Genomic DNA, 17,952 nt, shown 5'->3' on the forward strand with positions numbered 1-17,952 from the left:
GCCCTTCTTTTCATTAAATCTGTATCTTTGGGGTAAATACCCAGTAGTGCAATTGCAGGGTCATAGGGTAGCTCTATTTTTAATTTCTTAAGGAATCTCCACACTGTTCTGCAATGTGGCTGCACCAACTTGCATTCCCACCAGCAGTGTAAGAGGGTTCCCCTTTCTCCACATCCTCTCCAACAGATGTTGTTTCCTGTCTTGCTAATTTTGGCCATTCTAACTTGTGTAAGGTGGTATCTCAATGTGGTTCTGATTCTCCCTGATGGCTAATGATGATTAGCATCTTTTTTTTTTTAATTTGTTTATTTGACAGACAGAGATCACAGATAGGCAGAGAGGCAGCCAGAGAGAGAGAGGAAGGGAAGCAGGCTCCCTGCTGAGCAGAGAGCCTGATGCAGGGCTCGATCCCAAGACCTTGGGATCATGACCTGAGCCGAAGGCAGAGGCTTTAACCCACTGAGCCACCCAGGTGCCCCTGATGATTAGCATCTTTACATGTTGTCTGATAGCCATTTGCATGTCTTCATTGGAGAAGTATCTGTTCATATCTTCTGCCCATTTTTTTTTAAATGATTGTGGTGTGTGTGTTGAGTTGAGAAGTTCTTTATAGATCCTGGATATCAGCCTTTTGTCTTTACTGTCATTTGCAAATATCTTCTCCCATCCCATGGGTTGGCTCTCTGTTTTGTTGACTCTTTCCTTTGCTGTGCAGAAGCTTTTGATCTTAATGAAGTCCCAAAAGTTCATTTTCGCTTTTGTTTCCTTCCTCTTTGGAGACATATCTTGAAAGAAGTTGCTGTGTGTAATATTGAAGAGGTTACTGCCTATGATTTCCTCTAGGATTCTGATGGATTCCTGTCTCACATTGAGGTCTTTTATCCATTTCAAGTTTATCTTTGTGTACAGTGTAAGAGAATGGCCGAGTTTCATTTTTCTACATATAGCTGTCCAGTTTTCCCAGCACCATTTATTGAAGAGACTGTCTTTTTTCCACTGTATATTTTTTCCTGCTTTGTCGAAGATTATTTGACCATAGAGTTGAGGGTCCATATCTGGGCTCTCTACTCTGTTCCACAGTGTTTGTTTTTATGCCAGTACCATGCTGTCTTGGTAATCACAGCTTTGTAGTAAAGCTTGAGATCAGGTAACGTGATGCCGCCAGTTTGGTTTTTGTTTTTGAACATTTCCTTAGCAATTCGGGGTCTCTTCTGATTCCATACAAATCTTAGGATTATTTGCTCCAGCTCTTTTAAAAATACCAATGGAATTTTAATTGGAATGGAATTAAAAGTATAGATTTCTCTAGGCAGTATAGACATTTTAACAATGTTTATTCTTCCGATCCAAGAGCATGGAATGGTCTTCCATCTTTTTGTGCCTTCTTCCATTTCTTTCATGAGTGTTCTGTAGCTCTTTGAGCACAGATCCTTTACCTCTTTGGTTAGGTTTATTCCCAGTTATATTATTGTTCTTGGTACTATAGTAAATGGAATCGATTCTCTAATTTCCCTTTCTGTGTTTTCATTGTTAGTGTATCAGAAAGCAACAGATTTCTGTGCATTGACTTTGTATCCTGCCACATTACTGAATTGCTGTATGAGTTTTAGTGGTTTCTGGGTGGAGTCTTTTGGGTTATCCATATGAAGTATCATGTCATCTTTGAAGAAAGAGAGTTTGACTTCTTCACTGCCAATTTGAATATCTTTTATTTCTCTTTGTTGTCAGAATGCTGTTGCTAGGACTTCTAATACTATGTTGAACAAGAGTGGTGAGAGTGGGCATCCTTGTCGTGTTCCTCATCTCAAAGGGAAGGCTGTGAGCTTTTTCCCATTGAGGATGATATTTGCTGTGGCTTTTTAATAGATAGATTTTATGAAGTTCAGGAATGTGCCCTCTATCCGTATACTTTGAAGCATTTTAATCAGGAATGGATACTGGATTTTGTCAAATGCTTTTTCTGCATCAATTGAGAGGACCATGTGGTTCTTCTCTCTTCTCCTATTGATTTGTTCTATCACCTTGAATGATATGTGAATGTTGAACCATCCTTGAAACCAAGGGATGAATCCCACCTGGCCATGGTGGATAATCTTTTTAATGTGCTGTTGGATCCTATTTACCAGGATCTTGTAATTGCACCCAAAACCATAAGGTTAACTAGGAATAAACCTAACGAAAGAAATAAAAGACCCATACTCTGAAAACTATAAAAATACCTAGAAAGGACATACCCTCCCCAATGTCCATAACCCCCTCCCCCTCTCCCAACCCTACCTCCCCCCAGCAACCCCCAGTTTCTTTTGTGAGATTAAGAGTCATTTATGGTTTGTCTCCCTCCCAATCCCATCTTGTTTCATTTATTCTTCTATCCCCCTAACCCCCCATGTTGCATCTCCATGTCCTCATATCAGGGAGATCATATGATAGTTGTCTTTCTCCTATTGACTTATTTCACTAAGCATGATACCCTTTAGTTCCATCCACATCATCGCAAATGGCAAGATTTCATTTCTTTTGATGGCTGCATAGTATTCCATTGTGTATATATACCACATCTTCTTTATCCATTCATCTGTTGATGGACATCTAGGTTCTTTCCATAGTCTGGCTATTGTAGACATTGCTGCTATAAACATTTGGGTACACGTGCCCCTTCAGATCACTGTGTTTGTATCTTTAGGGTAAATATCCAGTAGTGCAATTGCTGGGTCATAGGGTAGTTCTATTTTCAACATTTTGAGGAACCTCCATGCTCTTTTCCAGAGTGGTTGCACCAGCCTGCATTCCCAGGATTTTTCAATTTTTTGAGGGAGGCTTGGATGGCTTTGTATTTTCCCCTAAGGACTGCCTTTGTTGTATCCCATAGGTTTTCAACCTAAGTGTCTTCATTCTCATTGGTTTCCATGAATTGTTTAAGTTCATCTTTGATCTCCTGGTTGATCCAAGCATTCTTAAGCAAGGTGGTCTTTAGCTTCCAGGTGTTTGAGTTCCTTCCGAACTTTTCCTTGTGATTGAGCTCCAGTTTCAAAGCATTGTGATCCGAGAATATGCAGGGAATAATCTCAATCTTTTGGTATCAGTTGAGCCCTGATTCGTTACCCAGTATCTGGTCTATTCTGGAGAAGGTTCCATGTGCACTCGAGAAGAATGAGTATTCTATTGTTTTAGGGTGGAATATTCTGTATATATCTTTGAGGTCCATCTACTCCAATGTGTCATTCAATGCTCTTGTTTCTTTATTGATTTTCTGCTTGGATGATCTGTCTATTACTGAGAGTGGCATATTAAGATCTCCTATTATTAATGTATTCATATCAATATGACTCTTTATCTCGATTAACGGTTTTCTTATGTAATTGGCTGCTCCCATATTTGGGGTGTAGATATTTACAATTGTTAGATCATCTTGGTGGATAGTCCCTTTAAGAATTATGTAGTGTCCATCTGTATCTCTGACTACAGTCTTTAGTTTAAAATCTAATTTATCTGATATGAGAATTGCTACCTCAGCCTTCTTTTGAAGCCCATTGGCATGAAAGATGCTTCTCCATCCATTCACTTTCAGTCTGCATATATCCTTAGGTTCAAAATGGGTCTCCATTTTGTAGACAACATATGGATGGGTCCTATCATTTTATCCAAACTGCAACCCTGTGTCATTTTATTGGCACATTTAAGCCATTCACGTTGAGAGTGATTGTTGAGAGATATGTTTTTATTGACATTGTGTTACCTGTGACGTCTTTCTTTCTAAAAATCGTCTCCATATATTTCTGTTCGATGACATTCTTAGGATTTTTTCTCTTTTATAGAACCCCCCTTAATATTTCCTGCAGTGTTGGCTTGCTGGTTGCATAGTCTTTTAAGCCTTGCTGGTCTTGGAAACTCTTTATCTCTCCATCAATTTTGAATGTCAGTCTTGCTGGATAAAGTATTCTTGTCTGCATGTTCTTCTCATTTAGTGCCCTGAATACATCTTGCCAGCCCTTTATGGCTTGCCAGATTTCTGTGGACAGGTTTGACATTATTCTGATGGGATTTCCTCTGTATATGTCGAATTTCTTTGTCCTAGCTCCTTTTGAGAGCTCCTGTCTACAATTATGATTCATCAGTTTCACTATCCCATGTCTTGAGGTCTTTCTAGAGTCTATGATCTTGGGGGGGAGAACTTTCTTCCTCTAGTGCATGAACGCTGGTTCCATTCACAATATTGGGAAAATTTTTCATGGAGTATTTGTTCAACTATATCTTCTAGTCTTCTTTCTTTCTCCTCCCCTTCAGGGATTCCAATAATCTGACACTGGAACGTTTCATAGCTATCATTCATTTCTCTAATTCTGTTTTCATGGCTTCTAAGCTGTTTGTTCCAGGCTTCTTCCTGATCCTTTTCCTGTATCTGTCCTCCAGATCACTAATTCTATCTTCTGTCTCAATTACCCTAGCTTTTAGTGAATTTAGATTAGATTGGTACTCATTGAGAACATTGTGAACATCATCCCTGGGGCTTTCACTTCTGCCCTAATGAATTCCATTTTGTCATCCATGGCTTTCTCCAGCCAACTATTGCCTGGATAATTGTTTGCCTGAATTCCCTTTCCAACATATTGTCTATGTCCATATCCATTAGCTCTGTTGCGGAAGGCCCAGTCTCTGAATTTTTCTTCTGTTGGGCATTCCTCCTTCTAGTCATTTTGTTGAGAGATGGCTGAATGGATGTGTAGCTGAATGTTTGGACCATGGTGCAGACAAGGTGCACCCTGGAATGCTTCTGAGCAATCAAGAGTCCCCACCCAAAAGAAAGAAAAAAGAAAGAGAGAGAGAGAGAGAGAGATGAAAAAAAAAAAAAAAAAAGAAAGATAAAATAACAGAGAAGGCCCAGCCCAAATGGGCCTCAACGTAAGATTTATGAAGTATACAAACAAAAACAGACAAACAAAAAGACTGACATAAGTAGATGACAAAAGAAAAAAAAATAGAACCTCTTCAAAAAGAACCCAAAGTATAAGATTTATATACTACCCGTAGAAAAACAATTACACAGAAACACTGGCAGAAGAAAAAGATGGGAGGGTGGTTATAAATTCTCAGTGTGGGCAAGGAAGATTATTTTGATTCTTCTTGGATGTATCTTGATATCTTTGTTAAAGGACTCAACTTTCCTAAGATAAAGGAGGATTAAAAACTCTTTTCTCAATGGGGTAACCTTGAAGCTTAACTCTATATGAATATTAAAAAAAATAAACTAAGCTAAAATTAAATTTAAAAAATTTAAAAATAGAAAAGCAAAAGAAAAACACAGGTATATGTATCAAAAAGTTCAGTTCAAAAGGTTATGATGGAATTTGATGTACTGGACATCCCACTGCATTGGTAAATAGGTTAAAAAGTTATAATATATACACACACACACAGACATGTACATATATGTATGCACATGTATAAATACACATATATGTACATGTGTGTGTATGTGTGTGTGTGTGTGTGTGTGTGTGTGTGTGTATATATATATATATATATATATATATATATATATACCAGAATAGTGGGAATGAATTAAAAATAAAAGTTGTATCTTTCTGGGGGAAGGGACTGCCGCATGGGTTTTTAGGAGTTGGAAACTTGCTGGAGTTAAGTCCTCCTGCCCTTAAGGGCTCTGAGGAAACCGGTTTTTCAGGCTTTTGTTCTCTGGAGTGTTTTTTTTTTTGTTTGTTTGTTCATTTGTTTTCTATCCTCTTGGCAGCTTTTGATGGTTTTTGGAGGTTTAAAGGAAAGCAAACTGCACCCAGACCTCCCTCTCACAGAGAAACCTCAGTCTGCTCCCCTGTGGATGCTCCAGAGCACATAAATTCCCTCTCTGCCACTGGCAGAGCACGTTCCCAGTCAGGGTCTCTGGAGTCACAGGAACTCTCGCTTGTACCCGAAACCATGATTGTCTGGGGAGTTCCATACTGCCAGAGAGGTCCTGAGCAGCAATAGTGCACTGAGATTTTCCCTCTGGCCCAGGCTGGGAGTGCTCAGATTCTCCAGTGTCCGAGAGAGCACCAACTGGCGCCTGTATGCACCTCTCTCGTGTGGGGCACGACTCAGACTCTGGTAGCGCAGCATGCTGCATGGAGAGTACAAAAGGCTGTGTCTCTGCCAGTTGGCGCCTGCACACACCTCTGGGGGAGGGGGTTGTGCAACTCAGCCTCTTTTGCGAGGCGCTCATGTGGAGAGTGCAAAAGGCTGTGGTTCTGCCAGTTGGTCAGACTCCCTCACCCTCATGGGACCCGCTAGCCAGATGCTCTCAGGCATTCTGGCAGCTCAGGCACCAAGACCTGGCTTCTTTGCTGCACTCTCTGGCTCAGCACCAGGGGAGGTTGTCCTGGGTCTAGGGACTTAAGCCCCTGTCCCTAACCACCTGATTGCCACAATTTCCCCATATGATCCTTTGCTCTTTTTGAATGCTTTCAACCGGTCTCCAAGTTAATGCTGGTCCCCAATCACAGAGCACTCTCATTTTGGTGTATTACTTTCCAATGGGTCCCTTCTGTTGGCTCCCCCCCCTTTTTGTTTATCTTCCAATATCAGTCTGATGTTCCCACTCCACTTTACCTGCCCACTGGTGTCTTCTGTCCCCATAGAGATCAAGAAGTGCATAATTCTTATCTCGGGCTGATTTCATGGGTAATCCGAATTCTTTGGTAGGTAATCAGCTCACTTTAGGGTACAGGTATGGCGCCTCCTCCTACTTCCCTGCCATCTTGTCTCCTCAAAGGATATGCATGTTAAATAGCAAATTGATAAAAAGGCAATGTTTCTAGTGGAAAAGGGGAGATAAAAAATACATACATTATAATTGAAATCATAATTTTATCATAGTGATCATAAACAAAATAAAAGCAAAATTGCACCATTACTACTTAATTCAAATAAGTGTTCTCCAATGACACAAAGCTTACCGCAGTTTGATTTAACAATTTTGACATTGCCTCTTACTGACCTCATTGTGTCCTTTATTTTCTTATAATAGCCTACCATTAATAAACCCAGATTCTGTGGCTGATATAGTCACTTTGTCAGACTTCAAAATGTTGCTCAACATGCATTACCTTTGTCTTTCTTAATAATTCAAATCTGATTTCTACCAAACAGGGAGCAGTGTTTTGGAAAATACTGATATTGAAAGAAGCCAGGTGTCCCTTGATAAATAATGGCACTAATATTAAAGTACATGGTAAGATAAAATCAGAATTTTGACATGAGTTGGTTATATTTCTGCTTCTTCTGCAAAGCGAGGGAAGTAAAAGAGAGAAGAACAATCTGTAGGTATCTGTTATATATACAGAATTTAAAAGGAATACATTTTTTGCCACAATATGTGTTCATTGCTTATTATCTGAAATGTAATTGACTCTAATATCAAGTGTTTGCAGGTACAAAGGTATGAAAAAACATTCCTAGATACTAAATAAGGTGTTATAAAAATAATTTAAAATAGAGGACACCTGGGTGTCTCAGTTCTTCCTTTGGCCCTGGTCATGATCCTAGGGTCTTGGGATTGAGCCATACATCAGGCTGCCAACAGGGAACTTTCTTCTCCCATTCCCCACACCTGCTCATGCTCTCTCTCTCCCTTATCTCTCTCTCTTTCTCATACACAACTATATAAAATCAAAGAAAGAAAGAGAGAGAGAGAAAATGGTGTCTTAGAGGAAAATAAAACACTAAGGGATTGGTTATATTTGATAAAGGTCCTCTGCCAGGTAACTGAAGAATACCACCTGAGATAAAAATTATTTTTAAAGGCATCAAAGTGACTGGCTGCATTTTAAGAAATAAAGTATTGAAGGTATCAGAGCACAGTGATAACAAAAGACAAGCATATTAAAATTTGCAAACTATATTGAGGACTGTTGTTTCTAATCAAGATGAAATCATAGAAGTTAGGTTCACCCTACAATTTAAAAACTGTTAAATAAAATAAAACATAGAATTCAATAACACTCAATATTGATCAACAGGAAATGAAGAACCATGATCCCTTTGAAAAAAGAAGCCTAACAATGAAGTACTATCATTTCCTTAGGTTGCAATTTTATAAAGTTTACAGGCCTTATACAGACACAGAGAACCCAGTCAAAATCCACCAGTCTCCTTGAAATAGTTTGCCAAGATTCCAAAATACCAAGGGGCACCTGGGTGGCTCAGTGGGTTAAGCCTCTGCCTTTAGCTCAGGTCATGATATCAGGTCCTGGGATCGAGCCCCACATCAGGCTCTCTGCTCAGCAGGAAGCCTGTTTCCCCTCTCTCTCTCTGCCTGCCTCTCTGCCTGCTTGTGATCTATGTCTGTCAAGTAAATAAATAAAATCTTAAAATTAAAAAGATTCCAAAATACCAAGATTCCATAGGACAGAAGATTCTGTAGAACTCAAAATTTCCTCCTCATATTTAGTTCAGTGTTAATCAATACATGTGTGTAAGGAAAATATGTCTAAGATGGAGCAAAGAAACAGCAAAAAAGATACAGAGAACTATACATGTTCACACAAAGTTAGGATAGTCCCCACAAAATGGTGGAAAATAAAATTTTGTAAATCATGGGATAGAATACTTGGAAGAGTTTTGGTTCTCTACTGAGGAAAGATTAGCATTAGAATAAATATTACTCTGACCTAGTTTATCTAATGCTTAATATACTCAAAAATATCAAACTTATTCCAGGTGGTTTTACTGCATTAAGAGCAAAGCTAAAGAATATATACAAAAATATATACAAAATATCAAGTATTCAATAGGTAAAATTTACAGTGTCTGATATCCAAGCAAAAATTACTAAGCATGGGGTGATGTCAGTGAAAATGGTAGAAAAATGACCTTTGAATATTACCTTCTTTATAAAAGAAATGAGAAAAAATTGTAAAAAATGTCAAAATAATCTCTTTTAGTTGAAATAAACCAAATTTTTGCAGTAAAGAAAAGAGCATTTATTTAAGAAAACTTGCTGTATCATTATAGAGAGGGAAGATGGCAGAAGAGTAGGGGACACTTGTTTCATCTCCTCCCTTGAATTCAGCTAGATATCAATCAAATCATTCTGAACACCTGCAAATTCAACCTGAGATCTAAGAAGATAATTACTGAAATTCTGCAAATAAAAAAGCTATCACCTTTTGCAAGGTATTAGAAGATAAACCATGAGGTGGGAGCCTTCATAAGCCAGGGAGCAGAAAGTGATAAAGCAGGGAAACACAAAATCAGAACTTTAGGAAGTATGCTCCTATAAGGGACATTCTTGCCTGAAAGAGGTTCAGGTGGTGAAGTGGGGCAGAATCTTCTGTGAGACAGTGTGGCCTCAGGATCGCTATAGTCACAGAAATAATGGGGTTGTCTGAGTGCAACAGAGTTCTCAAGCAATGAAGCAGAGAAGCCGATTATAAATAGTAAGCTCTGGAGTGGCCTCTCAGCTAACTGTTGCCATAAACAACATATGATGACCAATTTCCAAGCAGGGGTCCAGCAAGAGACAACCACTGGGAGATCCAGCTCCTTCCCCTAGGAGGAGCACTGTGGGCATATGCATGATAGGGCAATTGCTCCCTGAGCAGGGGCCCAGCTAGCCAAGGTGGTGAGACATCCCTCCCTCCCCTGATTGGTAGAGGTGTGCAGGAGTCTGGGAAGTTTGGTTCATACAAAAGGATTTGGCTGTCTTTCCCTGAGAGTGCACTGGGGTTCCCAGGTTGGAAATCAGGGACCCAACATTTTTTTTTAACTTTTTCTTTTTCATTCTCTAGAGCAGCCTGAAGAGCCACCAAGGAACAAAAGTTACATAGAGCAATCCAAAGCAGCTTACACTGAGCCCATCGCCCTGGCAAGAGGTGGTGTAACTCTGCCTAGGCAAAGACAACTGAGAATCAGTGCAATAGGACCCTCCCCCAGAAGACCAGCAGGATCCTTGGGGGAATACCAAGTTTTTATATCACTCAAAATCAAAAAACTCTTGTCCTAGGGGAAAATAGTATAAGAATTAGAGGGTTTTCTCATGAGTCTTTAGTCTTCCAGTTTCAATTTTTTTCTTTTTTTTCCTACAAGTTTCTTACTTTATCAACTCTTTGTTTTTAAGTCTTTTTTAATTTTTAAATTTACATTTTATAGCTATAGTCTTCATATTTTTCTTGTATTCACTGTATTAGATTATATATATATATATAAAATATATATGTAAGTTGTGCTTTCCTTACTATTTTGGGATTTAATATCTTTTAACAAAAAGGCCAAAATACACCCTGGACTGAGTGGATTACCCAGTTTTGTTCATTTGTGAGAGTATATTCTCTCCCCCCATCTTCTTTTTCTTTTTCTTTTCTTTTTTGACTTCTGACCTCTTTGGATTTGTGTAGTGTGTGTTTCACTTGGGTTGTGATTGATATTTTTGATTTCATTCTCTCACTCAACCATTCTTCTCTGGGAAAAATGCCTAGAAGGAGGAATCTACGACAAAAGAAAGAACCAGAGGTAATACTCTCTGCCACAGATCTAATCAATATGGATATAAGTAAAATATCACCTGAAATTCAGGATAACAATTATAAAGTTACTAGCTGGGCTTGAAAAAAAAAAAAAACAAAACCAAAAACAAAACATTAAAAAACACTAGAGAATCACTTAGTGCAGAAATAAAGTCTAAGGAAGCCGAAATTAAAAATGCCTTAACTGAGATGCAGTCTAAAATGGATGCTCTAACAGTTAGGGTAAATGAGGCAGAAGAGAGAGTCAGTGACACAGAAGACAAGATGATGGAAAGAAAGGAAGCTGAGGAAAAGAGAGAAAAACAACTAATGGAACATGAGGGGACATGTCAAGGAACCAGTGATACCATAAAATGAAACAATATCTGAACTATTGGGGTCCCAGAGGAATGAAAAAGAGAGAGAGAGAGAGGGCATATTTGAGCAAATCATAGCACAAAACTTCCCTAATCTGAGGAAGGAAACAAGCATTCAAGTCAAAGAAGTAGAGAGCATACCACCCAAAGTCAATAAAAATAGATCAACACCCTGACATATAATAGTGACACTTGCAAATTTCAGACACAAAGAGATAATCCTGAAAGCAGCTCAAGACAAGAGGTGTTTTAACCTACAGAGGTAAGAACATTAGACTGGCAGCATATCTACCCACAGAGAACAGGCAAGTCAGAAAGGGCTAGCATTATATATTCAGGGTACTAAATAAGAAAAACTTGCAGCCAAGAATACTTTATCCAGCAAGAAAGAAAGGATGGAAGGAGAGAAAAGAGCTTCCAGGACAAGAAACTACAAAAAATTTTGATCACTAAACCAGACCTGCAAGAAATATTAAAAAGGATCCTGTAAGCAAAGAGAGAGCCCAAAAGTAAAAGAGACCAGAAAGAAGCAGAGACAATCTACAGAAACAGGGAATTTATAGTAATACAATGGCACTAAATTCATATCTTTCAATAAACACTTTGCATGTAAATGGCCTAACTGCCCAATCAGAACACACAGAGTATCAAATTGGATAAAAGAGTAAGACCCATTAGTATGCTGTCTACAAGGGACTCACTTAGACTTAAAGAAACCTCCATTTGAAAGTGACTGGGTGGAGTACCATTTATCATGATAATGGACATCAAAAGAACACTGGGATAGCAATCCTTATATCAGAAAAATTACCAAAGACTATGGGGATAAAGAGGGACACTATATCATATTAAAGGGGTTATCCAACAAGAAGATCTAAAAATTATAAATATTTACTCTCCTAACTTGGGAGCAGCTAATTATATAAACCAATTAATAATGAAATTAAAGAAACACATTGATAATAAAATAATAGTACAGCACTTCAACACCTCACTCACAGAAAAGGACAGGTCATCTAAGCATATAAACAAGGAAAAAATGGCTTTCAATGAAAAACTGGACCAGGTGGATTTCACAGATACATACAGAGCATGCCATCCTAAAGCAACTGAATATGCATTCTTCTCAACTGCACATGGAATACTTCTCAGAATAGGTCACATATGATGTCACAAATCAGTTATCAACAGAAACCAAAAGACTAGGTTTATTGACTGCTTATTTTTATTTTTATTTATTTTTTTAAAGATTTTATTTATTTATTTGACAGACAGAGATCACAAGTAGGCAGAGAGGCAGGCAAGGAGAGAGAGGAGGAAGCAGGCTGTCCGCAGAGCAGAGAGTCTGATGCGGGGCTCGATCCCAGGACACCGGGATCATGACCTGAGCCGAAGGCAGAGGCTTTAACCCACTGAGCCACCCAGGCGCCCCTGACTGCTTATTTTTAGACCACAGTGCTTTGAAGCTTGAACTCAGGAAGAAATTTGGAAGGAACTTAAGTACTTGGAGATTAGAGAGCAACTAACTTAAGAATGAATAGGTCAAAAAGGAAATTAAAGAAGAATTTTTAAAAATCATGGGAACAAATGATAATGAAAACACAACTGTTCAAAACCTCTGAGATATAGCAAAGGTGGTCCCAGGAATACATAGCAAAGCAAGCCTTTCTCAAAAAAATTACAAATTCCCAAATACACGAGCTAAATTTACACCTAAAGGAGCTGGAGAAAGAACAGCAAATAAAGCCTAAACCTAGCAAGAGGAGAGAAATAATAAAGATTAGAGCAGAAATCAATGAAAGAGAAACCAAAAGGACAGTAGAACAGATCAATGAAACTAGAAGCCGGTTCTTTAAATGAATTAATAAGACTGATAAACCCCTAATCAGACTTATCAAAAAATAAAAAAGAATGGACCCAAATTAATAAAATCATGAATGAAAGAAGAGAAATCACAACCAACACTAAGGAAATTAAAAAATAATAATAATAATTATCTTAGGAACATGTTATGAGCAACTGTATGCCAACAAATTAGGAAATCTGGAAGAAATCAATGAATTCCTGAAAATTTATAAACTACCAAAACAGAAACAAGAAACAATAGAAAACCTGAACAGACCCATGTCCAGCAAGGAAATTGAAGGAGTAATCAAAAATCTCCCCACAAACAAGATCCTAGGGCTGGATGACTTCCAGAGGAATTAAAAACCAAACACTTAAAGAAGAATTAATACCTATTCTTCTAAAGCTGTTTCAAAAAACATAAAGGAAAGGAAAACTTCCAAACTCTTTCTATGAGTCCAGCATTACCTTGATCTCAAAACCAGATAAAGACCCCATCAGAAAGAATTACAGACCAATATCCCTGATGAATATGGATGCAAAAATTCTCATGGAAATACTAGCCAATAGGATCTAACAGTACCTTAAAAGAATTATTCACCACGACCAAGTGGGTGAGTTCATATTCTCAAATCAATCACTGTGATACATCACATTAATATTTAAAAAGGACAAAAACCACATTATCCTCTGAATTGATGTAGTAGAAGCTTTTGAGAGCTTTCCCCCCAATGTCAGGAACACAGGAGCGATGTCCATTCTCACTACTCTTGTTCAACATAGTAATAGAAGTCCTAGCCTAGGCAATCAGACAACAAAATGAAATCAAAGGCATTCAAATTGGCAAAGAAGACATCAAACTCTCACTCTTTTCAGATGACATGATACTTTATGTGGAAAACCCAAAGGACTCCACCCCCAAATTGCTAGAACTCATACAGGAATTCAGCAGTGTGACAGGATATAAAATCAATGCACAGAAATTACTTGCATTTCCATACACTGAGTCAGAAGATGGTTAAATTAAGGAATTAATGCCATTTACAATTGCGCTAAAAGGCAATAAACCTAACCAAAGAGATAAAGGATCTGTACTCTAAAAACTACAGAACTGTTATGAAAGAAATTAAGGAAGACACAAAGGGGAAAATGTTCCATCCTCATGGATTGGATGAATAAATATTGTCAAAATGTCTATGCTATGGGGCACCTGGGTGGCTCAGTGGGTTAAAGCCTCTGCCTTCAGCACAGGTCATGATCTCAGGGTCCTGGGATTGAGCCTGGCATTGGGCTCTCTGCTCAGCGGGGAGCCTGCTTCCTCCCTGTCTCTCTGCCTGCCTCTCTGCCTACTTGTGATCTCTCTCTGTCAAATAAATAAATAAAATCTTTAAAAAAAAGTCTGTGCTAGTCAAAGCAATCTGCACATTCAATGCAATCCCTATCAAAAGACCATCAACATTTTCACAGAGCTGGAACAAATAATCCTAAAATTTGTATGGAACAAGAAAATACCCCAAATAGCCAAAGGAATGTTGAAAAAGAAACAAAAGCTGGGGGCATCACAATGCCTGACTTAAAGCTCTATTACAAAGCTGTTGTCATCAAGACAGCATGGTACTGGTCATGTACAAATGTGTCAAAAAATGTGTCAAAAAATGACACATAGATCAATGGAACATAATAGAGAACCCAGAAATGGAACCCCAACTCTATGGCCAACTCATCTTCAACAACGCAGGAAAAAGTAGCCAATGGAAAAAGGATAGTCTCTTCAACAAATGGTGCTGGGAAAACTGGATGGCCACATGTAGAAGAATAAAACTGAACAGTTTTCTTACACATACACAAAGATAAACTGAAAATAGATGAAAGATGAAATACTATACAGGACTCCATCAAAATACTACAGGATAACACAGACAGCAACCTCTTCAAACTTGGTCACAGCATCTTGTTAGATACATCTCCAAAGGCAAGAGAAATAAAAACAAAAATGAACTACTGGGACTACATCAAGAAAAAATTCCTTCTGCACAACAAAGGAAAGAGTCTACAAAACTAAAAGGCCACCTATGGAATGGAAGAAGATATTTGGAAATGACAGAAAAAGGGCTAGTATCCAAGTTCTACAAAGAACTTACCAAACTCAACACCCCCCCAAAACCAAATAATCCAGTCAGGAAATGGGCAGACGATATGAATAGACATTTCTTTAAAGAAGACATACAAATGGTCAACAGACACTGGAAAAAAATACTCTACCTCATTTGGCATCATGGAAATGCAGATCAAAACCATAGTGAGATACCACCTCACACTAGTCATAATGATGACAATTAACAAGACAGGAAACAACAAATGTTGGTGAGGATTCAGAGAAAGGAGAACCCTCTTACACTGTTGGTGGGAATGCAAGCTGGTACACCCACTCTGGAAAACAGTATGGAGGTTCCTCAAGAAGTTAAAAATAGAGCTATCCTATATCCCAGCAATTGCACTATGCCAAAGATATAAAAGTAGTGATCTGATGGGGCATCTGCACCCCAGTGTTTATTGCAGCAATGTCCACAATAGCCAAACTGTGGAAAGAGCTGAGATGTCCATTGACAGATGAAAGGGTAAAGAAGATGTGATCAATATCTATATATCTATATCTATATCATCTATTTATATCTAGATATCTATATATATATTGGAATAGTACTCAGTGATCAGAAAGGATGAATACTTACCATGTACATCGATATGGATCAAACTGTTGTATATTATGTTGAGTAAAATAAGTCAATAAAAGAAATATAATCATCATATAGTTTCACTCATATGTAGAATATAAGAAACAGTTCTGAGGATCATAGGGGAAGGTAGGGAACACTGAATGGGAAGTCATCAGAGAGGGAGAAAAAGAAAAAGAGACCCTTACCTATAGGAACCAAACTGAGCATTACTGGAGGGAGAGGAGGTGGGTGAAAGGATGGTATAATTAAATGATTGGCATTAAAGACAGCATGTGATGTGATGAGTACTGGGTGTTAAATGCAACCGATAAATTATTGAACCACATCTGAAACTAATGATGTATTTATGTCGGCTAATTAAATTTAAGAAAAAAAGGAAACTTGCTGAATCTCAGTAAGAATAATGCATTTTGTGACATTTTAACTTATTTTAGTCACATTGCCCATTCTCTAGCTCCCTAATATCCTTGAAAAATAACATCCCACATCCCTAGTTAGCATTTACTATCTAGGAAGGAGAAAAGCAAGCAGAATGGGTTGCAGCTCTTTCAAAGATTCATTCTTAAAGAATTGTCATTATTTGACCTGTCTGGGGTTTAATGGAAGAATCACTTTCAAAGCTGCTTGATCTGGACTTGGCACAGCAGTTGCCCACTGGGAAAATATTTTCCATATTATTATTATCAATATCAATTACAGGCAGTTGTTTTAGTGTCATGGTTACCCACAGTGGTGGATAGCAGTCTGTGCAAACATAGACTAATCAAAAAGCTTAAAAGGAAAAGTTGTGAAATTGATGTCCATAATGGCTTTGAAAAACTCTGACAAATTTCCAGGAACCTAGCAGGTCTCACATTTGCACAAGATTATGGGCAATTTGGGCCTATATATATGCTCAAAAAAGACTTGAGCTGGACTTAAATTCATATGTCTGTCTGACTTTGAAGCTTTGTGCAAGCAGGAAATAAAGCCAAGGCAAGCAATAAGATGTCTGGCTGTGTGTTGTAGGCATGTCCCAACATACACATAGAGCCCCTAAACAAAGACTGAGAGACCTAATGTTTCTAATAATCAAAAAGTATCTCTGTTCAATCATTAGGTAAAAACTAAACTAAATGAATCAAAGCTTGATTGCCTACATACGACAAAGAATATAGACTTTTATATAGTAAGTTAAGGAAAGTCACTTAACAAGAAAATACTGTAACAGTCATCATCAACAACAACAACAACAAAAAAGCAGGGGAAGAAGGAAGACTCTAATCTTTGCAGTTGTTACATTTTACTTAAAATAGTTTTCAAAAATAAAAAAAACAAAAAAGATTGCAACTGTCACTGAATACCACCAAATAGTGGACTTACTAGACAAAGATTTAAGTCAGCTATGTAAAATATATTCAGAGAGTGAAAATATCCATGTCTAAAATATCTGTCTGAACAGAAAAGTATGAGAAGGGTGTCTTACAAAATGAAGAATGTTAGTAAGGAGGCAGCACTTATTTTAAATAGTCCAGCAAAAAACTCTGGAGTTGAAAAGTTCAATAGTTGAAATAAAAAGTTAAATAGAGGGGCGCCTGGGTGGCTCAGTGGTTTAAGCCGCTGCCTTCGGCTCAGGTCATGATCTCGGGGTCCTGGGATCGAGTCCCACGTCGGGCTCTCTGCACTGAAGGGAGCCTGCTTCCCTCTCACTCTCTCTGCCTGCCTCTCTGCCTACTTGTGATCTCTCTCTGTCAAAATTAATAAATAAAATCTAAAAAAAAAAAAAAAAGTTAAATAGATGAGTTCACTCACCAGTTTTTAGTAGGCAAAGAAAGAATCAGCAAACATGAAGATATATTAAATAAGATTATCTAGTCTGAGGAAGAGAAAGAAAATCAATCAATGTGCTAGAACAAGTCAATAAGAGAAGAGAGAAGAACCACATGGTCCTTCAATTGATGCAGAAAAAGCATTTGACAAGATACAGCATCTGGGGGCACCTGGGTGGTTCACTGTGTTAAAACCTCTGCCTTTGGCTCAGGTCATGATCCCAGGGTCCTGGCATCGAACCCCAAGTTGGGCTCTCTGCTCAGCGGGGAGCCTGCTTCCTTTCCTCTCTCTCTGCCTACTTGTGATCTCTGTCTGTCAAATAAATAAATAAAATCTTGAAAAAAATAAAAATCTCTTTAAAAAAAGATACAGCATCTGTTCCTACCTATGAGAAACCCACAGCAAATATCATTTTCAATAAGGAAAAGCTGACAGCCTTCCCTTTCAGATCAGGAGCACGACAAGGATGCCCACTCTCACCACTGTTGTTCAACATAGTACTAGAAGTCCTAGCAATAGCAATCAGACAACAAAAAGAAATAAAGTGTATTCATATTGGGAAAGAAGAAGTCAAACTCTCTCTCTTCACAGATGACATGATACTTTATGTGGAAAACCCAAGACTCCACCCACAAACTACTAGAACTTATACAGCAATTCAGTAATGTGGCAGGATACAAAATCAAAGTA

Source organism: Meles meles, chromosome 1, assembly GCF_922984935.1.
Source record: "Meles meles chromosome 1, mMelMel3.1 paternal haplotype, whole genome shotgun sequence".
Classification (NCBI taxonomy): domain Eukaryota; kingdom Metazoa; phylum Chordata; class Mammalia; order Carnivora; family Mustelidae; genus Meles; species Meles meles.